Raw genomic sequence first — 23,771 nt, 5'->3', positions numbered from 1 at the left:
CTACTGAGACAGGCAGCTCTGGAATTTCTGGCCCCGGTACCAAGCTGGCATGAAATCCTGATCGCAAAAGAAACAAACGGGACAGCGTGGCCTGCGTCGCCACTCCCACGCAAGGCTCCCACCCTGCCTTGGCTTTTAGTGAGTGCCGCAGGGCAGAGATGCAACGCCAGGCTTGGCAGCAGAGTAAATAGCAGCAACATTGGTCTCTCCAGCCCGGGAGGGAGGAGGGCTGGTTTTAATCAAAGGTAAATAACAGCCGGTATTCTCTGACCCTTAATCCTGCTGGAGGGGAACAGCAGCGACTATGATGGAGCCGGGCATTGGCCAGCAGCAGCTGCTCCACACAGATCGAACCAGAGGGAGCAGTGATGGGAAAGACCTAGTGGGGTAGTTAGTCTGTCCTGCCCGGCTAGTACAGGGTTGTTCTGGACAGCGTGTTCTCTGGGGCTTTCCCAGGTCTAGTGTTAATTGTCCCATGCAGTGGGACGGCCACCACATCCCTATGGAGAGCACACTGTAGGCAAACAGACCTCACTGCCTGCTACCCAGCCTGCATCCCCCTGCTGGGCTCCATTCCATCCATCGTGGAGATGGGGCCAAGCCGCAGCCCTGCACCCAAACCTCTCTGAATGTTGAGCTGGTTCTGAGTCAGAGCAGCGGTCAAGACTGGCCTCTGGATCTGCAATGGGCTGCTCCAAACACCCAGGCCCCAAACCCCACTACACCCTGGGGCAGTTAGCAGCTGGGTGTAAATTCAATTACAGGGACAGACTGAGCCAATCCTCACTATGGTGTGTGCCTCAGATACCTACCCAATGGCACAGGCACCCGTATGGGCTCTATCAGTCATGACCTCCATCAGATCTTTATGGGTCTCTTCCTTGCTCCCCACCCCACCCTCCCTTTCTAGTTGCAAGGCACTTTTCAGGCTTTTGTAGTGATATGGTGAGCACAGAACCTGTGCCTGCCAGAGTGTCACCAGCCCTCCCTTATCACGGCTAGAAAACATACTGTTATGGTGAGAGTTGCCAGGTGGCACAATTACACACAATCTTCCAAGCTGTTTTTCCTCTTAGTGTGTGAGCAAGTTTTTAGTCTTGGCAGAAATGCAGGTGTGTTGTGTTGTTGTTGGGGTTACACAAGGTTCTGGGTAGAGGGAGCTGTGAGATTGGCAGGCGAGTCAGATCTCTGCCATGCTCTTTGATTAGAGTTCATTCTTGAGGCTGAGTTACTCCCTGGGAACCAGACATTGGTGTTGGATAGATCCTTGAAAGAAGGGATTGTCCTGCCTCTATTCCAGGACTGGTGTATGTGTGTAAATATACCAAGTTACACTTTGAGTATACCAAACGCCACATGGGAAAGCTGATCTGCAAGACCCCGATATCTGCAGCTGCCCAGTAGAGGAACGATGGGGATACTGGGATCGAAAGAAGGGGCAACAATACCATATGTGCCCAGATGCAGATGGACACTGCTGTCTTTTAAGCCCAATCCTGCAAGATTCGGAGCTACTCCTGGAGGTGCTGAGGGCCCTCATCTCCTAATGACTTCAGTGTTCAGCAGCTCCGGCAATTTGTCAGGACCTGGCAGGATGCTGCCGCTCGTGAGAACGCCAGCTGGTACTCTAAGGAACAATCACGCACTGGCTGGTGAGGTGCGAATGTGAGAGAAAAGGTCACTTAGGAGGTTTTTTCCAGATCTATTGCTGTGATTCTATGCTCCTCCCATCCGGAGAGCCCTAGCCCCACCGTGTGCCTGCACAATGCACAAACACACATCTCCCTAGTGCAACACTGATTACCCAGTGCAAGAGGCGAGCTAAGGCCAAGAATCTCTAGCGCATTAAAGCACCTAACTCCCATTGATTTCAATGGAAGTTAGGCACCTAAATACGTTTGAGGATCTTGGCCATGTGTTCAAATTCATTCCATCATGAAAGTCCCTTCTCCACATGTATGTGTGAGCACACACATACACACCTCTCCCCCAGTGGGAGATCGTAGACACACTGTTCACCAATCGGGACCACCAACTGTGTCTCTAGATAGATCCTGCTCCAGTGTTAAAAAGGGAAAGGAATTCATTCTTCATGTCCTTCCATTCCTGGGTGTCTTCTCCATTAGTCCTCCCCTACCCCTTGAATCCTATGTTGTTTCTCTGTGCAGTGAAATGGAATCCTTCCAGGTATAAATCAGGATGTAAGGACCCTGGCTACAGGGGTGTGGGTAGAGGCTGGGGCCTGGGTTGGAGGGGACTCAAGAACATGGTCTGAATTCAGTCTAGAGGGTCAAGGCCAGAAGCAGCAGGCCATATCCATGCCATGCCATAACATCAGGTCAGAGTCAAGGTCAATGAACCACACCAGCCTGGAGTGAATCAGTCAAAGTAGGGTTAGCGGAACAAAGGTAGGGTGAGGTGTAAGGAGCTGAGCTGAGGACTAGGAACTGAGGCAGAGTGAGGCATGAGCAAGGAGCAGGGAACCAGGACTAGGCATAAGGTCAGGTATCAAGAGCAAGGTTGGGGCCAGGAGTCAGGAGCAAGGCAACGCATCAGGAATCCACAGCAGGGTCTGTTTGCAGCAGAAAGCCAGGGATTCACCTAGTTGCACAGACAGCCTCCAGATGTTTATTGAATAGCATGCTTGGGCCAATCAGAGACCATGGTAGTCTCTACCAGTTAGAGCAGCAAAGAGTCCTGTGGCACCTTATAGACTAACAGACGTTTTGGAGCATGAGCTTTCGTGGGTGAATATACACTTTGTATTGACATGCATCCGAAGAAGTGGGTATTCACCCACGAAAGCTCATGCTCCAAAACGTCTGTTAGTCTATAAGGTGCCACAGGACTCTTTGCTGCTTTTACAGATCCAGACGAACACGGCTACCCCTCTGATACTCTACCAGCTAGGACCTCTCTGGGCAGGACATCCAGTGGTGCTTGACTCCACAGGGCTCTCAGAGTGCTGTTTCCCACTACACCAGAGCTGTTGGGGGTGGTGTGGACATGGCAGCCACCCAGGAGCCAGCAGACCTGGGTTCCAGATCCCTGGATCCTCACACAGAAGCTGTTAGAAGCACTCCTGCTTCCCGGGCAATCTTTGCCTCTGTCCAAGATGATATGTGTGTGGCGGGTTTGGTCATAGAGACCCCCTGGGGACTGTCACCTGATGTGCTGAAGTTACCTCTGAGCCCATTTTCTCTGCCAGCTTGGGACTCCAGAATCCTGCCTTGTTAATCCAGATATGCTAGCCTGCTGCAACTCAGACCCAGGTCTGGTCCATGACCCCAAAGCTGCAGACTTTAACCAAAAACAGCTCAGCTGGTTACCGCTCCAGCAACCAGACACCCAGCTCCCAATGGGCTCCAAACCCCAAATAAATCCATTTTACTCTGTATAAAGCTTATACAGGGTAAACTCATAAATTGTCCGCCCTCTATAACCCTGATAGAGATGCACAGCTGTTTGCTCCCCCAGGTATTAATCAATTTCTCTGGGTTCATTAATAAACAAAAGTTATTTTATTAAATATAAAAAGTAGGATTTAAGTGGTTTCAAGTAATAACAGACAGAGCAAAGTAAGTCACCACACAAAATAAAGCAAAAACATGCAAGTCTGAGCCTAATTCATTAAGAAACTGAATACAGGTAAATATCACCCTCAGAGATGTTCCAATAAGCTTCTTTCACAGACTAGACTCCTTCTTAGTCTGGGCCCAATCCTTTCCCCTGGTACAGTCCTTGTTAGTTCCAGCAGACATCTTAGGTGGAAAGCAGTGGTGTTCTCATGACTGGCAGCCCCCTTTTATAGTTTTGGCACAAGGCAGGAATTCTTTGTCTCTCTGGTTCCCCACCCCTCCTACTAAATGATTTCGATGGATTCCAGTATCCGGTGTCATGTTCACATGTCCTGTGAGACCCCAGCCTCCATTCTTCCAGGGCTGACCCACACATACCCAGCAAGGTTCGCAAGGAAACAGAGCCATTTACAGATCATTGATTCTGAAGCACCCTTAATGGTTTCCACTTAATGGGTTTACATCAGTAATACAAGTTTATATCTTATTTTCCTAACGTCAAACATAGAAATAATACATGCAAACAAATAGGATGATCACACTCAGTAGATCATAAGCTTTGTAATGATACCTGACAAGAGACCTTTTGCATGAAGCATATTCCAGTTACATTATATTCACACTCATAAGCATATTTCCATAAAACATTATGGAGTGCAACGTCACAGATGTGTGAGCCTCTTCTCAGTGCATTGCACCCTCTAACTGGTGCCTCTTACTCTGAGTGAAGAGTGTGGGGGTGTGAGTGAAGGGGTGTACAGGGGGAGGGTGGTCAGTTACATTCTTGGCCAGTCCAGACAGAGGAGCCAACCCCATTCAGCACCATGGACAGCACAGCCGAGTCTGGCTAACCCCACTCACCTGGCCGATCCCCTCCCAGCCTGTGTCATTATTAGATCAATCTGGAGGTTCATTCAGCCTAACTGGGGCTCATAGACTTTAAGATCAGAAGGGACCATCATACTGATCCCTGCTTGCTTTGTTTTGCTTCCTAAACAGCAACGATTTTCATTGTGCAGCCCTTTGGCTCCTCTTTATGAACCAATATGAAGAGTCGATGGCGCTAAATATGCAGCTGCTCTGAAGCTGCGGCTTAGATTTGGGTTATTTTTTGCAGACAAATCCTCTTTTCTATCAGATTTGACATCAGACAATCCCTCCAATGCCCTCTCTTTCTCGCTCCCTGTGTCTTTCACTATCTCATTCTCTCTGTCAGCCTCTGCATTTTTCTTTCCCTCACCCCTATCTTCTCTTCTCTGCATCTCTTCCCTTCTCCCCTCATTTTTGATTCCTGTCTATTTTCCTATCACCATCTCTCCACATATACAGTTTTCTCTTTTCTCCTTAACCCTTGCAGAGCCTCTCTTCTTTCCTTTTTCCATATTTATCTCCTTCTGATCTGTTCCCCTTCCCTCTTTCCTCCTTTCCCCATCCTCCCTTCTGAGCTGCTCATTTCCAAGGAGCTATGAATTTATCAAAGAGCTGCCTCTTTGCTCTGGAGTCCTGCACACAGAGATCATCAGGCACAAACACCCAGTGGTGGCCGATCTGGCATAGCCCTCCTACAGCAGATGAAGCCTGGAATACTTAGCAGAAGCATTAACCATTTTGCAGGCCAAGCCCTTGCATCCCAGTCAGTCTAGTGTCACACCTTGTGGATGATACAGGCCAATAGCACCACAAAGAAGGAATCAAGGAGGGAGTAGACACAGGCACCCTGAGACTTTGGTGGTAGGCGCTATAGAAAATCCATAGATAGGCAGATTAGATCAACTGCATTCATATAGAACAGTGATTCTCAACCTGTGGTCCGTGGACCACTAGTGGTCTGCGAGCTCCATTCAGGTGGTCCGCAGATAGTTCCCTCTAAAGTGCGCACCTGGGTGGCCGCACATGAGAGAACGAAGGGCCACCCACCTAATTAGTGGAGCCCCGCAGGTGTGGCTCCACTAATTAGGTGCCTGGCGCCTGGAGAAGACACACATGTAAGGTGAGGTGGTGGCCTTGGGGGAAATAGGGGATAGGTGGGAGGGGGCAGTGGGGTGAGAAGAGGGGGTGAGGAGAATTTGGGATGTGCAGGGCTGCAGTGGCCAGAGAAAGAGGCCACTCTCCCCAGCCCCATGTCAGGGGCTGCCAGGGAGAGACCCCCCCTCCTTCCCAGTCCCAGTTTGGGGGCTGCTGTGGCAGGGGAGAGAGGGAGAGACCCCGCTCCTTCCCAGCCCCAGCTCAGGGACAGCTGTGGCGGGGGGGAGAGAGGGCACATCCATCGCATTAGAAAGGTAAGACTACTGATATATATTTTTAAATACGAGTTGTGTACTTTTATTTATCAGAGGGGTAGCCGTGTTAGTCTGGATCTGTAAAAGCAGCAAAGAGTCTTGTGGCACCTTATAGACTAACAGACGTTTGGGAGCATGAGCTGTCGGATGCATGTAGTGGATTTCCACTACATGCATCCGACGAAGTGGGTATTCACCCACGAAAGCTCATGCTCCCAAACGTCTGTTAGTCTATAAGGTGCCACAAGACTCTTTGGTACTTTTATTTGTAGAACAAAAAAAATTTTTTTTATATAGCATTTTTATCTAAAGCACTTTACAAAAGTTCGCTAATGGTACAAACAACATTTGGAAAGCTCATTAAGTGGTCTGCCGAGACCCTCAGCAATTTTCAAGTGGGCCGCAAAAAAAAAAGTTTGAGAACCACTGGCCTAGGGTTCTAACACCAGCTCTATTCCTCGCTGGACAGCATTATAGTACGTGCCTGCACACAAGTAGCATGGGAATGGGGTAGGAAACCACACAGACACTTACAGGAGCAGAAGGGGTGAAAAAGCACCCAAGGAACTTGTACCCAATGTCCATTCCAGCCAAGGAGCCACAGAAATCCCCTTCTGAGTCCCCTCTCACCAGGGTTCTGCACCCAGAGGCCATTCCAGAGGGACACAGTGATCCAGTTCAGATTCCTATCCAGTTCCTCCTCTCATAGTCCATTCCAGGCTGTTCAGGAATCCAGTTCAGGCATTCCCTCCAAGGCTATACAAATCCAGATTCACCCCAGAGTGGGTCCAGATCACTCCCTGGCAAGATACCCGTAACTCTTATTGACTTCAGTGGTAGTTACTGGTATCCTGTAGGGGAAGAATTGGGTCTGAGGCTTTATGTGGACTCCTAGAGAAAATTGTAATCGGGGCTAACAAATCACTTTGCCTGTGTTTCTGGACATTTGCCAGCATACCAGGGGAATTTACAAAAGTCTCTACAACCCCCATCCTCTGTCAGTCACCCTTTCCCTGGTGTTCGGCAGACTGTAGCCACATGAGTGCTGAGCTCAGCATGGGATCCAGACTACGCGTCCCTTTTCCTAACAAATACAGAATGGGGGGGCTCTTCTCTGGCTTTCCTTCCTCCTGGAATGGTTTCGGGGCCTGATATTCTGCTTTCTTTAAAGATGGGCCTGTCCGTGTTGTGACGCAGATGACAAGTCCCTCCTTAGGGTGACCAGACAGCAAGTGTGAAAAATCGGGACGGGGGCGGTGGGTAACAGAAGCCTATATAAGAAAAAGACCCCAAAATCAGGACTCTCCCTATAAAATCGGGACGTCTGGTCACCCTATCCCTCCTCAGCCCTCTGGCGCCGCAGGGTAGTCAGCATTAGGATGCTGCAGCAGGACCAAGGAGGAGGAGGGGTTTGTGGCTGGGTCTGGCAAGACAGCACAGCCAGGCTATTCAACACCTGTATCTCAGCAAGACAGGCTGCTTCCTCAAGAGCAGCCCGGCAGTCACTTGTGAAAGTGATGGGCTTTCCCCAGGGGAAGCTGCTTTTTAAGGGAGCACTGTAAAGCTGGCATTCCCATATTGTTACCAAGCAGATTTCCGAACCTGTGGTACTCCTAACACCTTAGGTTACTAAAACAAGAGGTGAGCTAAGCTTGGGGATCGCTCCATAGTTTCTCATTGTCAGGTGTGTCTATACAAGAGGTTTTGGTTAAGGCCCATCCCTAGTTAAAAATGGATAAAAAATCCCATTTATTTTCCACCCTTGCTGCTGTTTGTTTATTTTTTGCATTTCTTTTAGCTGGGAGGATGAAGCCAGAGCAGTCAGTTTCACTTCTGATTCTAGGTGCCTGCCCGCCTCCTGCAAGGCAATTAAGCACACGGGGAATTCTAAACAGGTGAGTAGTCCCACTCCAGTAAACTAAACTATTGTTTGTGAGCCATCTTAAGTACTTTGCTGGATTGGAGGCCTGGTCAGTGCCACTCTCCAGTTCTCCTAGGCTCACAGGATCCTCTGCTGTTTAGCTTGCAGACACTGCAGGAAAACAGTATCCTTTTGAAAGCAAACTGTGTTCATTGAACCTGGGTTTGTTTATTGACAAAAGAAAATCCCTGAAAACATTTCCACTGATGTTTAGGGTTTCACCAAACCTAAATTGTAGACTGAATTGACCTGATTGCATCCTTTCAAATGCCAGCTGATAATGCTGCTTCAGGGGCTGATCCTAGCTGATACTTAGCTCCTTCAGTTGGCATTGGAATTATGAGGAGCCAAGGATGCTCAGCATCTGGCAGGAACCATCTCTGAGTCTCTCTAAGCCCCACACTTTCCTCTGAGGCCAAGAAATCCCCACTGTGAGGAGCCAGGAGGCAGGCAGATTCTCCGTCCCTGCTTTCTATTTACCCACTGTAACACTTTTGTTCATAATAATTAATACTGTTATTTCGTATTTCTCTAGCACTTTAATTCCAAGGATCACAAAGAGACCAAATGATACTAATTAACCCTCGCAATGCCCCTGTCGGGTCAGGATTTTATCCTCAGATTGGAAAACTGAGGCACAAATAGACTGAGGGTCAGCTCCTCAGCTGGTGTAAATCCACATTGACTTCAGTGTAGCTACATCAGTTTACATCATCTGAGGCGCTGGCCCTACTGACCTGGTATTTAATAGTAGAACTAGGATTAGAACGCTGGAGTCCTGGCCCTCAATCCTATGCTCTAACCATTAGACCTTTTACTGTCTCATCTCCCTGGCTGGTGCACCAGCCCCTTCCGCTCCGTGGTGCTAAAGAGTTGGGGAATACAGGCAGGGGAAACATTGTCAGGGGCTTCAAGAAAAATGCTATGCTGACAAGTCAAGGCATGTACATGCTGGTATTTTCTAGGGCCTGCTCAGGGATCCTGGGGGGTCAGTTGGGGGATGTCACCTCCATAGTCCTGGAGACATCAATAAAGACAGGATAATACTCTATGGCAAGGCCTTCATCTCCCCTCTGCCACCACTCAGCCTGAAATCTGAATTATGCCCAGGCTCCTGGAAGAGGCCTCCTGTCATCCCTGCGCAGCCTTCCTGGCTTTATTTATTCTTGGATTAGAGGGGGCAGGGAAGAGGAGGGGATGGACCCTTCATCTGAGAGCACTGGGAACAGATCCAAATAGTCCTTGGGAGTCCCCGCTGTGTCTCTGCAGCAACAGTAGGGGAGAGAGAGATCTATACACACACACACACACACACACGTACACACACACACACACAGAGGCAGACACAGATTTATCACTATTTATGTCCTTCCTTCTCCAAGGATTTCCCATCACACTCGTTCACTGGCTCTGCTGCGGTCACAGAAATGAGGTTGGCTGGATGATGGACTCATTTGCATAACTGATCCAGCAGTGACTGTAATGGTAGCAATGTGTGGGGGTGGGGGTGGGGAGGGAAATTGAGGCCAGACTATCTGCAGGAGAGTTACCAACCGTGTGTGTGTGTAAGAGAGTGTGCAGGGTTTGGAGGATTGTGAAGGAGCTGGCAGTCCAGAGAGAGTGCCAGCAGGGGGCACTTCAACACCACTACTCTCTCTCTCTCTCTCTCTCTCTCTCTCTCTCTCTCTCTCACTCACACACACACACACACACACACACACACACACACACACAGCTGAGCTCTTGGTTGTGAGAGCAGACAGATTCCCGAAGCTGACTACCTCTTCCCTGTCCCTTAGCCTGTTTATGTGGTTTGGATCTCCGGTGTGGGGTGTGTCTTCTTGGGTGATTGGGGGGGTGAACAGGAATCTTCCCAGTCACGGCAGGGGGACTGCAAACCCGCTTGACTTTCTGCACGATGAAGTAACAGACAACACGAGTGGTATGAGAGAAATGTCTAGGAGACAGGCTGTCGCTCAGGCACACCCGCTCACAGTCTCAGTTCACATAAATATTCAATCACACTTCCCTGGCATGGCAAATCAAGGCATTGCATTCATAAACACACACACGTTCACAGACACACACGCTCTGAGGATGGGTATGGTAAATATGGAATCTTAGGGACAGCCTTTCACCTTAGGGTTATCCACTCTAGTCTGGGAAACGGAACAGCTTGGGGGCATTGTGGAATGGGTTGCTGAGCCTTTCACTCCTAGGTTGGGATGCAAAGCACTTCATCTCGGGTATTAGTAGGCACCACAGAGGTGGGTGCATGCAAATATTGTGGGCTGGATTCTGCTCCCCTTACTCACACTGCATAGGCCCTTACTTAACATGTGGGTCCATTGGTTTCAGTAGAGCTCTTCATGGAGTAAGATGCTACTCAGTGAGAAAGGGGGGCAGAATCTGGCACTAATGACTCAAGCCTCATAACATCCCCATGAGGTAGTTAATGGATAGAGAGAACTCCCTTTACTTATCACTGGGGGGAAAACAGCACCAGCTTAATAGTACATTGAAATACTGCGCAGCCAGATAGGCCAGGAAGTGAAAAATACTGTAGCTGCCTGCAAGTGGAGAGGGAATTTAATAATTCTCTGGCACCTTTATTCCTAGCATCTGAAAGCACTGGACAATTAAAGAAGTACTGCCTCGCAGCACCGATCTTATTGCTAGACTCGTCTTACACAACTGAGCTACAACCTAGCTTGACCAGCTTGCATGTGCTAAAGCACCACCTTAGTCGTGACTAGACCGGTAAAGGTACTAATTAGATTGAATTAGCTAACATGATCCACCAGCTCACCTGATCTAGACAAACAACAATACCTAGCTCTTTTGAAATGCTTTTCAGCGGTAGATCTCAAAGTGCTTCACCGCCTTTAACATACTTCTCCTCCCAACACCCCCGGGCGGTAGGGTAGGGCTATTTTACAGATGGCGATCTGAGGCTAAGTGACTTATAGAAGTTGACACAGGTAGTCTGTGGCAGAGCAAGGAACTGAACCAGAGTCTCCCAAGTCCTAATCACTGGACCACAGCCGTGATGATTTCTCAAGGTCCAGGCCAGCCTTACACTGCCATGATTCCTTCTCTCTCTTAAAACCCAAATGACTGCAAGTGATCAGGACGTCAGTTTTAGATACCCTCCAACAGCAGGGCGAGAGGGGATCACCAGTGCCACCGCTGGCACCATCTCGGTGTTCCTTAGAAGTTTGGAGAAGTCCAGCCCTTCTTAGTTTGTGACAGCTCCATGTCGCAACACAGGATGGACATTTAATAGCATGTGCAAAATGAGAAAAGGATGGTCTTGTAGGTGAAGGCACTAGGCTCCGGCTCAGGCAAGATGGGTTGAATTTCCAGCTGTGTCATAGACTTCCTTGCGCAAGTCACTTCATCTCTCAGCGCCTCAGCTCCCCATCGGTAAAATGAGGATGGTAATATATCTTTGTCTGTCTTGCCTATTTGGAGGATCAAAACTTCAGGGCAGAGATTGTCTTTTCCTAGGTGTTTGCACAGGGCCTAGCACAATGAAGCCCCAATCTCAGTAGGGTGCCATAGAACCCAAGGCCAGAATGGACCATTGTCATCATCTAGCCTGACCTCCTACATAACCCAGCCCAGAGAACATCCCCAGACTAATTCCTAGAGCAGATCTTTTAGACAAACAGCCAATCCGGATTGAACACTTGCCAGTGACGGAGAATCCACCACAGCCCTTGGTAAGTTGTTCCAATGGTTAATTACTCTCACTGTTAATAATGTTTGCAGTGTTTCCAGTCTGAATTTGTCTAGCTTCTGCTTCCAGCCATTGGATCATATTACACCTTTCTCTGCAAGAGTGAAGAGCCCATTGTTAACTGTTTGTTCCCCATGTAGATACTGATAGACTGTCATCAAGACACTCCTTAGCCTTCTCTTTGTTAAGCGAAATAGATTGAGCTCTCTGAGTCTATCACTACAAGGCATGTTATTGAATCCTTTAATCATTCTCGTGGCTCTTCTCTGACCCCTCTCCAATTATTACCATCCTCGAATTGTGGTCTCCAGAACTGGACACAGTATTCCAGCAGCAGTCACACCGCTGCTAAATGCAGAGGTAAAATAACCTCTCTACTCCTACTGAGGGTGCTACTATAATACAAATAAAAAAAGTTGATTTGTGAGGAGGCAGGGGCTCTTTTTAGTAGACAGGTGTTCCCTATTACGAATGATGTTGATTGACTCTTCTCTTGGCTGCCTCAGCAGAAGCCAAGTATTGAATGGCCATAGAGACTGAACGATCCTCTTCTTCATTGCCCGTAAGATGCAGCTGGAATCCATTCCTGGTGGGCCCTGACATCCATTTCAGGTTCTCCTAGTCTTAGAGGCTGCATCCAGAAAGCATTCCATTTCCCCTCCTCTTCTGGGGGGGCTGCATCCTGTTCAGTAATGCGCTCATGGTGCCAGATTCTGATCACAGTTTCACTGGTGTAAAACTGGTTGGAGTTACTCTAGGTTTGTAACAGTGCAACATAGAGCAGAATCTTGCCCAAAGTATTTTGGAAACCCTCTAGTGGTGGTTCTAATTGTAACACTTAGTACAGGAAATTGCCTCTTGGACTATACTACCCAGAATCCTTAACAGGAAGCTGCTGGGCGTATCCTTTTGGGGTGTATTGGGGGAAATAAAACATGGTGTAGTTGCAAGCATCCAGATCCCTGTCTTTTCTTACCAAACCCTAGCTCTGTCTGATATTGATAAACTGCTGGAATTCTTCTGCAGTAAACTGTGGCCTGTTAGCGGACACAACTTCCTCAGCTAATCAGTAAAATGCTAACAAACTCAGTGAGCACTGAAATGCAGTTTTGGTTCGCCTCCCTCTCCCACAGGCTGCCTCCAGAACCCAGTACAGATGAGCCCTAGAAATCCAGTTCAGGAAAGATTGAAAGGAGAAAACAACAGGCGCAACGCACGGTATTTAAAATGATAAAAAAAATAGATATATTTTTTGTCTTTGGAGTTTGGCTAATTTATAATCTATAAAAGTCTCTGCATAATTGTGTCTTGATTAAAATGATATAATTAGGCGCTCTGGATCTCTCTCTCCTCTCCCTAAGATTATTTTTGTCTAATTGCTTTAATCTGTGTTTTCATGCACCCACTAGAAAATCAAAGCATGCTCCCGTGAGGACAAGAGTGAGAGGGAATAAAGCCTGCGACTCATTAAGCACGGTGAAGAGAGGAAACTGCATCTAAATCACAAATGTGTTAACAAGGTGAAATAAATGTAAAAAAAAAAAGAGAGAGAAGATTTAAAATTAAAACTCAACACCTGCCTTAGATTTTAATATTAATTAAGGACCTACTGAATAGCAAATTGTTCCTCATTAAAGCCATCTTCCTGCCTTATCGATGGGGCGGAGATGGGGTTGGTTGGGAGATTAGAGTCTCTTTATCCATTGGCATTCTGGAAGTGAAGGCAAAAGTGTGGTCCTCAGGGAGTAAAGGGTGGGGGACTCTGCTGGCTGGAGATCGCAAGGCAGGTGGAGGGACTGGAGAGGGGAATTATGGGAAAAGGACCAGGAGGCCCAACCAATTCCCATTAAAGGCAATGGCAAGGCTCCCTTTGACTTCAGTGGGAGTTGGATGAGATACCGGGTGAGAGCACTGCATAGGTACCAGTGACGGGTGCCTGATGGATGGATGGATAGATAGATAGTAATAGGCATCAGACTGATATATAAATAGTAATAGGCATGAGATGGATAGGATGTAAGGAAACATTGTAACAAACAACAGAAGATGAGGTTTGGACTAAGAAGTAAGAGCAACCTTTAATAAGTTCCTGGCCGTATTTCCAGCTTGACTCCTTCTGTTAAATTCTGGAATCTTGAAAGCAGAGGTGAGCAACTAATTGTTAAGAATAATTCATTCAACCAATTGAACCTCTTTTTTTCTGCTTGCAGATCACAATTTATATGTTATTTCAATTTTTTTGCATTTGTTAGGTTGATTGCCACTATCCCACATTCAAACCACATTGATGAGTTGTGATTGGTCAGACAAGTCACACGCTTTTTTCCCTGCTATCTGATTGAGTGAAGATGCAAGAAGCATACTTGTGTGTGAACAGACATTTCGGTCTCTATGGTATTCAAAACTGTTGCAACTTTGAAATTCATATTCTGCCAACATTTTTGTGAGCAAAACGTTATTGCTCAAATTCTTATGGAAAGTGAATATGAAAGGGGCATGGATATGGCCAAGTGGGTCCACAGAAAGCATTGACTGAATAGCTGCCTAAAGGTGTTTGCATTATTCACCCAGCACCAGGGGAAATCCTCTTTAGACTGCATTCACCTGGCATGGGGGTTTGAGCCAGGGACTGAGGGCTCCATCCTCAAAGAACTGAGCATTCTGGTCCCAACCCAACAATGCTCACAAACAGTCCTATTGACTTCAGTGGAACTGTTCTTGTGCAGGCTTGAGTGCTTTGCTGGAGCACAGTCCCAGTCAATGCCAAAACTCCCATCTGCATCAGCGGGGCTGGGATCTCACCCCAAGTGCTCAGCACCATTCAGGATCAAGCACCAAGAGGGAAGCACCTGTCACCTCAGTGTAGCAGCTGAAGGGCTAATTTGTTAACAGAGAGAGCGGGAGGAACTACCCATGGTATATGAGTTCACGAGGCCAGTTCAGCATCCCTGTGGCCCTGCTCTAATTAAGTGGAGCCTGTCGTCAAGTTACTGACTATTTTATAATGTATCAATTTTAGGTTCTTTAGAATATTTATGATCCCTGGGTTAGTAAGTGATATTCTATAGGCTAGGACTGTATATAAGGGAGATAGATACGTAAAATATACATAATGTTATTTGTTTTGATAATTTATGACAGTGAAATCTGTAGCCGTGGATATTTTTGTATAAATCTAATAATAATAATAAATGCATTACTACGCGCTGAGCACTTTCCATGCATATAGGAAGATTCTCTCTGTCTCGCTCTGTTTTTTTTGACGGCATCTATTACTGTGCTATAGAAGTCTGTACAATTTTCCTTCTGGGATCTATATTTTTGTTAAACAAATGTCTTATTTAATATCTTAGCTTTCTCTCACTAAACACAGGTCAATCAATAGCCTAGAAAGGGCACCGAAGAAATAAATGAGAGTCCAATCCTACTGCCTTTGAAACGGATGGGAGTTTTGCTGTTGATTTCAATGGGAGAAGGACTGGATCCTTTGCCATTAGCTATGGGAGAAGGTAGGGAGCGGCCATGACTTTTTCACCTCATAATCTCTATCTCCCAGCCCTGCCCTGGGAATTGATGATGCCCCCACTCTCCTCCCCTCCATGGGCCACCCTGGCTGGGATTATTTCCCTGTGATTCACTGGGCCCATTTGTTATTCTCTCCCTTAGCTCATGAGAGGGTTGAAATCCTACAAAGAACATCTACTGCTCACACGTCTACTGCTTCTCACCTCCCGCTCCCACAGCCCTTCAAAAAGTTTGGGAAACTGAGGCACAGAGTGGTATGGGGACTTACCCAACACCACACAGTGAGTCAATGGTACTACCATGATCTCAGGTCTCCTGGCTGCCAGTTAGGTGCTCGATCCAGCAAACCACACTGCCTCGAGTCAGGTTCCTGCTTGACAGTGGAGAAAGGGAGGGAAGGAGAGAGAAGGCCTGGAAAGGACACACTGTCTGTCTTTCTGGCCCCTCCTTCACCCATTCCAACCGTGGGGTTTTCTTTTTTAATATTTATTTTATCTCATTCCTGACGTGAAAGATTAAAACAGAAGAGATTAAAAGATTACCAAAGTGGATGAGACGGAATTTGCTGTCTCTCTCTTCCTCTCACTGGGGTAGAAATCTAGGAAACCTCACTCTTTCTCTTTGTCTCCCCCTGCCACCTCTTTCCCCACCCTCCTCTGTCTCATCTCCCATTGATCTTTGAAGATCAAAAGGACTTTTGATTTTGAAGTATGCAAGTCTGTCCGTCTGTCCTGAAGGCCGCTTTCTCATCCCTGTCCAGCTGTCCCCTAGGGAGGTGATTGAAACATGGTGTGCAGGTCAACAGGCAGTTGCAGAGGGAGGAAGATATGGGGGTGGGGTGGGGGTGGGGGTGTGGGGCAGGAGGGGAATGGGATTGATGTGGAAAGCTGCCTGCCTGGGATTGGTGGAGCCACCATAATGATATCATAGCTCCCTTTGCATAGCTGCCCCCTGTGACACCAGCTCCACCCCTTTTCCTTTCTTCCACAGGATGCCCTCATTCCTCCCTGTAAGTCCAGGAACCTGTCCCCTCCATGGAGGCTCTGGGGCATGCCAGGGAGGGTCAGAAGCAGCCTGTGTCTCACCCAGGGCTCCATTCCCATTCAGAGAGAGCCGGGTATGAAGGAGAAGACTGGGATAGACTGAACATTGGGGCCAAGCTCCTCTTTCACCCCGGCAGAAGGAGGAATGGCTGGGTCCAACTGGGGAAGCCATGAGTGGGAAGAAGGCTGGAATGGAATGCACCAAACAGCACCTGCCTCCCATTAGGCATACGTCACCCAGAGCCCCTCGTCCTGCACAAATCCATGGCTCCAGGCAGGGTCCTGATCACTCTCTCCCAATGCTGGAGGTACACAATGCTCCTGGGTACACTTCTGAAAACCTGCCCCCATCCTGCCCCTTCAGACTGGGTAGTGGGATTTATTACTCTCCTCTTGAGTGGGGTTTGCAATGGACTGAGTGATGAGTCCGGCTGGCTCAGATTGCTCAGGGTAGTTTGCCCAATGCCAGCAGTGCCATGCCCACCCCTGGGAGCTGATTGCTAAGGCAGAGAACTCTCCAACTCAACTCCTCTGTGAGCGCCTGCTAGTCAGCAATCCTGTAGACATGCCAAGGGGACGACGTTCAGCCTGCCAGCGCCGGCAACATGTCATTGGAACTGGCCTCTATGTACAAGGCTGTTAGGGCAGCAATTGATACTGGCACTATGTCAAATGAACCCAATCTCCATGTTGCAGACCCAGTACTGGTATCATTAAAATAGATCCAGGCTCCATTCAGTGCAGAATAAGGCTCTGGTATAATCATCATCATCATGAATACTACTTAGCCCTATGTAGTGCTTTCCATCTCCCAAACAGTGTACACGGAGCAACTACTGTAGTTAACCATGTAAAATGGACGTGGCTTCTCTGAACAGGGCAGCTGGTGCAGAACAAGGTACCAGTGTAATGGACAACAGGCCCTTCCCTTCCCTCTCCCTCTTCTTTCCCACCTTCTGGAGTCCCTGCCCCAAGCTGTGAGGGTGGGAACGGCCAACAAAAAAAACCCTTCTGCCAACTTTGTGTTTCTCCCTCTCTCTTTCTCTCCAGCTGCCTGCGAGGGAGGTTCAGCGAAAATAATGAACTAAAAGCCAAGGCCCAGAGAAAGCTGATTCATCCTCCGCCCAGGGCCAGCGGCCGGCTCCAAGCAGAGCTGTAAAATCAATCTGTCACTGCTCACCGCATTATAGATCAGCGGAGAGATTCTGACTGCAGCGAGAGGCTGAGCCTGGCCTCCTCATGGGTCCCTCCTTCTTTCCCAGGCAGAGCAGGAACTGCGAATGCAGCCCCGACCAAGGACAGAGACCGATGGACAGATGGAGGGAGGGAGGGAGAGATGAGAGAGCTCAGCTGGAATGGTGATCAGAATCCCTCCCAATGTGACCCCTTCCCCTGCCACCATTCACCAGGCTCCAAAGGCAGATTACGCTGTGCACACAGCCACTTTCCTGCCCTCCCTCTTCCCACTCATGGGGTCACACCTGGATCAAGAAGTGTGTGTGTGTGAGGGGAGGGAGATAGGGTGAATGATTTCCTCCCCTCATGCTCCTTTGGGAATGGCTGCCCCCTCCCTCCCCAAACACCCTGAGGGGGCTCTAAGTACTTCAACCCCCCTTCTCCAGAGTGTCATACAGATGCCTTAATGGGGCCCAGACCCTACCCCCTTGTCTGCTTACTGATCTTGGTGGAGGGCACGTTTACAAAACGGAGTGCTGAGGGCTGTCTGGAGGGCTAGGCTACTAATGGTGACAGTGGATACAGGAGAGGAGAAGGCCTTGCTTATTGGGTGATGAACTGGGAGAGGGACTGTCTCTACAACTGACTCGGGCAGAAAGTGTGGAAAACATTCTTAACTTGTGTAGTCTATTCAGCCATGGGATAATCCCCTAGGGACTTTACAAATGGAGTGGACAAAGCCGTGAAGAACATATTGCATGGAAGAATTCTGCACTGGACCAGAGGTGGACCGGATGGGGCTTAAAATATCTTGTCCATTCATAGTCCCTTGGATTCTCAAGTCTGTGTGTGTGCACAGTGGGTAGTTTTCCTATAGTTGTTGTGAATGGGAAAGGTAAAGTAGTTTTCCTGAAGCTGGAGAGAGAGAAAGAGAGAGAGAGAATCATTCCTTGAGGCAATTGCCAATACAATATGTGTGTGGAGGGCAGGTAGTTGGTTTCCCTAGTGCTGGTGCACTTGTGTGTTTTGGTTATGGGAGAAAGAATAGCTTTTCTGCAGCTGTTGCATATGTGTGGGTGAGGGCTGGGGCTACTTTTCCTGCAGCTTTGAATCTGAAAGTAAAGGAAGGGGCTATTTTCTCTACACTTGTTGCCTGTGTTTGTGTATGTCTGAGAGATGGGGCGGCTGGGTCAAATGTCAGTAGTGTTGCAACCACGCAGCAGTGGCTCTGATTTAGTATTGGACCACTTCTTAAAAGTGGTTGGGCCCTGGCCCCCCTGGCTCTCCCCCCTGTGGAACTCTGAGCACATGTAAAAACCTTGCCCCCTAGCCCTCCCTAATTAGTGCCACTGGGAGGGATGTGGGTAGTTACATCTAGTGCATGTTTTATATTTGTATGAGTGAGAGAGAGAGAGAGAGAGAGAGAGTGTTCTAGTGTATAGGGCAGTGGACTGGGAGTCAGGAAATGTAGGTTATATTCCTGGTTCTGTCACTGGCTTACCTTCGGGGAAGTCACTTTACTTCTCTATGCCTCAGTTTCCCCCCAATTGTAAAATGGGGATAATGATACCGACCGCCTCTGCAAAGCGCTTTGAGATCTATGGATGAAAAGAACTATTATTATTATAACAAAGGAGAGCGTTTCTCTATAGTTGTTCCCTACACTTGTGCATGTGTGTGTGTTTGATAGATGGAGTAGTTATACCAGGGGTTGGCAACCTTTCAGAAGTGCTGTGCCGAGTTTTCATTTATTCACTCTAATTTAAGGTTTCGCGTGCCAGTAATACATTTTAACGTTTTTAGAAGGTCTCTTTCTGTAAGTCTATAATATGTAACTAAACTATGGTTGTATGTAAAGTAAATAAGGTTTTTAAAATGTTTAAGAAGCTTCATTTAAAATTAAATTAAAATGTAGAGCCCCCCGGACCGGTGGCCAGGACCCGGGCAGTGTGAGTGCCATTGAAAATCAGCTCGCGTGCCGCCTTCGGCACCCGTGCCATAGGTTGCCTACCCCTGAGTTATACTGTCTTATTGTTCTGTTTGGACAGGCCTAGCACAATGGGCTCCTAGTCCATGACTGGGGTTCCTAGGTAATATTACAATACAAATAATAATAATGAATAATAACATTGCTGTTTCATATGCTTGTGCGGATATGTTTGATCAACAGGGTAGTTTCTCTACAGTCGCTGCATTTTTGTGTGCGATGTCAGTTGTTTCCCATCAGATGAGTAGGTTGCCAGAAGCTGTTGTATGTGTGTTTATATTTGTGCATAGCTGCTGGTTTCACTCCAGCTGTTGTTTGTGTGCATGTGTGTGATGGGAGAAGGAGATGTGAGCAGTTTCTCTGCAGCTGCGTTTAAGGGACTTGGACCATTTCCCTTCCATTGTTGCATGTGTGTGTTTGGGTGAAGGACACGAGGAGTTTTTTGCAGCTGTTGTGTCTGTCTGTGTGTGTTTGTGTCTCAGAGAGTGGACAGTTTTTCTACAGCTGTGGTGTTTGTGAATGCGAGAAACAGAGCTATCTTCCTTTCTTCTGTTGCATATATCTAGGTGTGGAAGGGCAGGGGGTTGGAGGCAGGCATTATTTCTCTACACCACTTCTGTGTGTCTGTTTCTGTGAGGGATATGATGATTTCCCTGTAGCTGTTGTGCTTGTGTGTATGGGGAATGATAGTATCTCAGCAGCTATGTATGTGCATGTGTGTGATTATGTGAGGGGAGGGAGTAGTCTCCCAGCAGCTGTTGCATGTGTGCAAGGGGAGGGGATAGTTTCCTAGCAGCTGTTGCATGTGTGTGATTGTCGGAGGGGAGGGGAGGGGTGTAGCTCCCCAGCAGCTGTTGCATGTTGTGATGCTATGTATATGTGGGTAGCTCCCCAGCAGCTGTTGCATGTGTGCAATTGTGTGAGGGGAGGGGTGTAGCTCCCCAGCGGCTGTTGTATGTGTGCGATCGTGTGAGGGGAGGGGTGTAGCTCCCCAGCAGCTGTTGCATGTGTGTGTTTTAACATCTCTAAGGGAGGCCCACCCCCTTACCTGTGTGCACCGGAGCCGTGGCTGGGAAGGCGGTGGAGCCTGGGCGCTAGCTCCATGGGAGACAGAGCTTCACTTGTCACAGCCTCCCCAGCTGGGAGCAGCAGCATCGCCTCTCGCCCCAGAGCCCGGGCCGAATTAATCCCTGGCGGGTTAAATGCCACGACAGCCCCTTCTGCCTGGTGCTCCCGGTGATGCAGCGGCAGCGGCGGCGAACCCCCCGCCTGTCTCTGCCCGCCCCGGCTTCAGCCTCCGTCTCCGCCCGGCCGGGGGGCCGTGAGCGCGGCCGCTGGGCCTCGGGGCAATGAAGCAGCTGGGGGAGAGGGGAACCCACCGTGCAAAGGGGTGAGGCCGGGGGAGGGGGCCCCCGCGCGCGCACACACACACACACAGAGACGCGCGCGCGCGGCGGGAGCGCCAGCCCCTTGCACTAGCGATCATCGGAGCCAAGAGGGGGCTGAGAGTCTCCCCGCGGGATCGGCAGGTATGTGTCTCGCTCGGCGGCGGCTGTGCATGCACCGTGGGGCTGGCTCCCGCCCCGGCTCTTCCTGTCGCCCCTTGTCTCCCAGCCAGGTTAGGGAGAGAAGGATCAAACCCGCCTCTGCATCTCTCCCTCCCCCCTCCAATCTCCCCGGTCTCTCTCCAAGGCTGTAGCTGCTTTGGGGCCAGGTGGAGGCAGGGCAGAGGCTCCGAGGGGCTGGCCGGCCGGATGAAGCACATGTGAAGAGGGGAGGGAGCGTTGCCTTGCATGCCAGTGGTCTCGCTGTGTGCCGGGGGGTCGTGAATAGCTGCGGAGCCGGCGGCGTGCAGCTGGGGTCGGCTGGATTGCTCCGTTGCAACCCCTGCAGGAGCAGGAGGGGTAGGTTTAATTTTTTGCTGGCAACTATAGTGGCAAGAGGGAGATTGTGTGTCGTCCCCCCCCACCGCCGTCCCCCCTTACTCCAGCCTCTGTGGCTTTGCAAACTTTGGCGGGGGTTCTTTGCAGAGGCAGGAGTGCGTGGGAGGCGGGGGTATGTTTTGGGTGGGTGGGGAAAGTCAGCCTCCTGCTCTCCCTGCCTCCCCCGTGCTCTGCTGGCAGGCTCCCCTGGCTGCAGAAGGCTCCTCGGGAATGTGTGGTGTGTGCATGCAGCTGGCCAGCGCCACAAGGGGCCAGCCCAGAGAGCCGGGTGCCTGTGTGTGTGCTGGGAGCAGGTTTATCGCACCTGAGAAAGTGTGTCCACATTTGTATGCGTCAGCAGCCCCCTGCTTTGGAGGACGGGGTGTGGGGAGGAGAATCTGAACAAGGGGGACCAGACGCATCCCATTGTCATCCCAGGACAGACAGTGGAGCTGGCTGGAGAGCAGCAGAGATCTGCTGGTGCTGCAGCAGCCGACATGCTCGGGAGGTGCTGTCTGTGCGTCTGCTCCTGTGTGCGCGTGTGGCCGCCGTGCACATGTGTGTCAGCATGCATGCAGGCGTGCGCGCCCCGGGATGTGCATGCGTCCTCCTGTGTGTGCACGTGTGTGTGAGAGTGCACATGGGTGCCTGCTGCAGGTCGGAGAGCGTGCACATGCATGCACGTGCGGGTGGGACTTGGAAGCGCTGAATGGTTCAGTATTCACCCCTTCCCCCGCGAGGCCGGGGTGCTGAGCGGGGCTCTGGGGCGGTCGGTCTGGGAGGTGGGTGGCCGAGCCCATACCCGGGGGGCTCGCCTGCGCCGCGCTGTGTCACGCTCGGGGCGGGGGTGGGATCGCTGGGGGGCGGGGGCCCGAGCGCCTGGGCGTGCTGCTGCCACCGCGGCGCTCTGTGCTGAGCAGCCCCCGCCCGTGTGGGTCCGGGGGAGGTGCAGCCTCCCAGCAGTGCTAATGCAACAGCCCGGGAAAGCTTCATTTGCATGAAACATGCATTGTTAATCTATTTAAATACCGCCGCCCCCAACCTCCCTCCGCTGCCCCCTCCCTGTTTGCACAGCAGGAAGGCACTGGCAGGAGACGGCGGGGGCCGCGATGCGGGAGGGGCGAGCCCCGCATCAAACAGATTGCCCCCATATGCCCCCTCCCCATGCAAGGCAGCAGCTTTACAAGGGTGCAAACCTGGGGACTGGGGGCCCTGCCCAACAGCTAAGGCACCATAGGCAGGGCTGTGTCTGTGACCCTCACCCCATGGTGACAGGAGTGGGTGGGTGAGAAGACCTCTCCAGGCACTGTGGGCATGGGATCTACCTGCCAAAGAGCAGGGCTGGATCTGGGTTGGTTATGGAATCCAGCTTGTGTCATGCAGCGTGGATTGCGGGATGGGATTAAAACAAGAAGACTGTTAATTTCACATACATAAACTGATCAAATGAGGATAGAAATGAGAGGGGCGAAAAGTGGCTTAAATTCCTCTCTCCCGCTTGGCGTTTGCTCCATTAATGGATGCAGCCCGGAGCATGCCATGGGAGATCTTAGAGGCCATGCCAAAGCCCGTTCAAGCAGGCGAGATCTTAGCAGTCTCATCAAAACTAGTTTAGGCTCAAAAGACCTTAATGGCCATATCAGAGCCATTTCAGCCATGAAAAATTATAGCAGCTGCATGGAGGCCTGTTTACATCCTCGAAAGCTCCGGTAGATCCTAGCAGCTGTGTCAGAGCCAGGTTAACTCAGGAGAGCACATCACACCATCATCTGACAAAAGACATACCACAGCAGTGCCTCATTTTAGACAAGAACCTGGCCCATTGTAGACCACGTGGCAGTGTGGGGTTGGGGTGCTACAGCAATCGCATATGGAAAAGTGTTGGTGCCATTTGCCCAGGGAGCAGTCCCCATTGCATTCAGTGTGAGTGGTTTTGTTTCCTTTTTCAAAAGAACAAAAGCACTGGCCAGGATGACAGGATGCCCTCAGTGCTGGCAGAAAACCAGGGGAGTGCTATCCCTCAGACATATCCTTCAGTTTCTACAGCTGAGGTAAAATCTCCTAGGCCAGCCCCAGCCAGGGTCTCCGCTGTTTTGAAATTCTCTGGATGGTCATGGTTTTCTTGGGTTTGGCCTGCATTCTTATAGCCAATCAGGGAATCTCAGTTTCACATGAGGCTTTGCAACTAAGTGACATAGCCTCAATTGATGATGATGTTGAGTCAGGTCAGAAAGACAGGAATTCTAGTACCACATTGAATGATGGGGTGTCAAGGAACAAAATATTCTGGGCAGCACATTTCTAGAAAGAAGGTGTTTATAGAATGGCTTGTGTTGGGCTGAAAGGCAAACTCAAAGACAATGAGATCTCTGCCTGGCTGATGTATGGAAGAGGGATGGCTACTTTGGGGTGCCTTGGGCCCAAGGTATTTTAGGGGGAAACAAGTTGATCAACCATTAGGCTGAGGTTAATGACCTTAGGGTTTACACTGGGGTCATGAGTACTCACACAGGTAACTAATACTCACAGGTGGCCCTGGGTTGGGAAGGTATTGTTGCTAAATAGCACTCTCTATATGGAATGGTATCCAATACCATG

The 23,771-nt window shown here is 49.6% G+C and overlaps 1 protein-coding gene across 6 annotated transcripts in view; it reads left to right on the top strand.

The window, feature by feature from the left end:
• Window positions 1-18,648, top strand: part of MFNG (MFNG O-fucosylpeptide 3-beta-N-acetylglucosaminyltransferase) — a 39,855-nt gene extending 21,207 nt beyond the window's left edge. For 2 of the 6 annotated variants that reach the window (XR_005584398.1, XR_005584418.1), the window contains exons 11-19: window positions 7,656-7,752; window positions 10,398-10,544; window positions 12,654-12,738; window positions 12,930-13,040; window positions 13,773-13,914; window positions 14,894-15,029; window positions 15,187-15,326; window positions 16,036-16,396; window positions 17,139-18,648. The gene's annotated coding sequence lies outside the window, so the exon portion shown is untranslated. The remainder of the gene's footprint in view (window positions 1-7,655; window positions 7,753-10,397; window positions 10,545-12,653; window positions 12,739-12,929; window positions 13,041-13,772; window positions 13,915-14,893; window positions 15,030-15,186; window positions 15,327-16,035; window positions 16,397-17,138) is intronic. The other 4 variants (XR_005584401.1, XR_005584404.1, XR_005584400.1 and 1 more) reach the window with 4 other exon arrangements.
• The last annotated feature ends 5,123 nt before the right edge of the window (window positions 18,649-23,771 follow it).

This window comes from Mauremys reevesii, linkage group 1, assembly GCF_016161935.1.
Source record: "Mauremys reevesii isolate NIE-2019 linkage group 1, ASM1616193v1, whole genome shotgun sequence".
Taxonomy (NCBI): Eukaryota; Metazoa; Chordata; order Testudines; family Geoemydidae; genus Mauremys; species Mauremys reevesii.
This window is presented reverse-complemented; position numbering and strand designations above follow the sequence as displayed.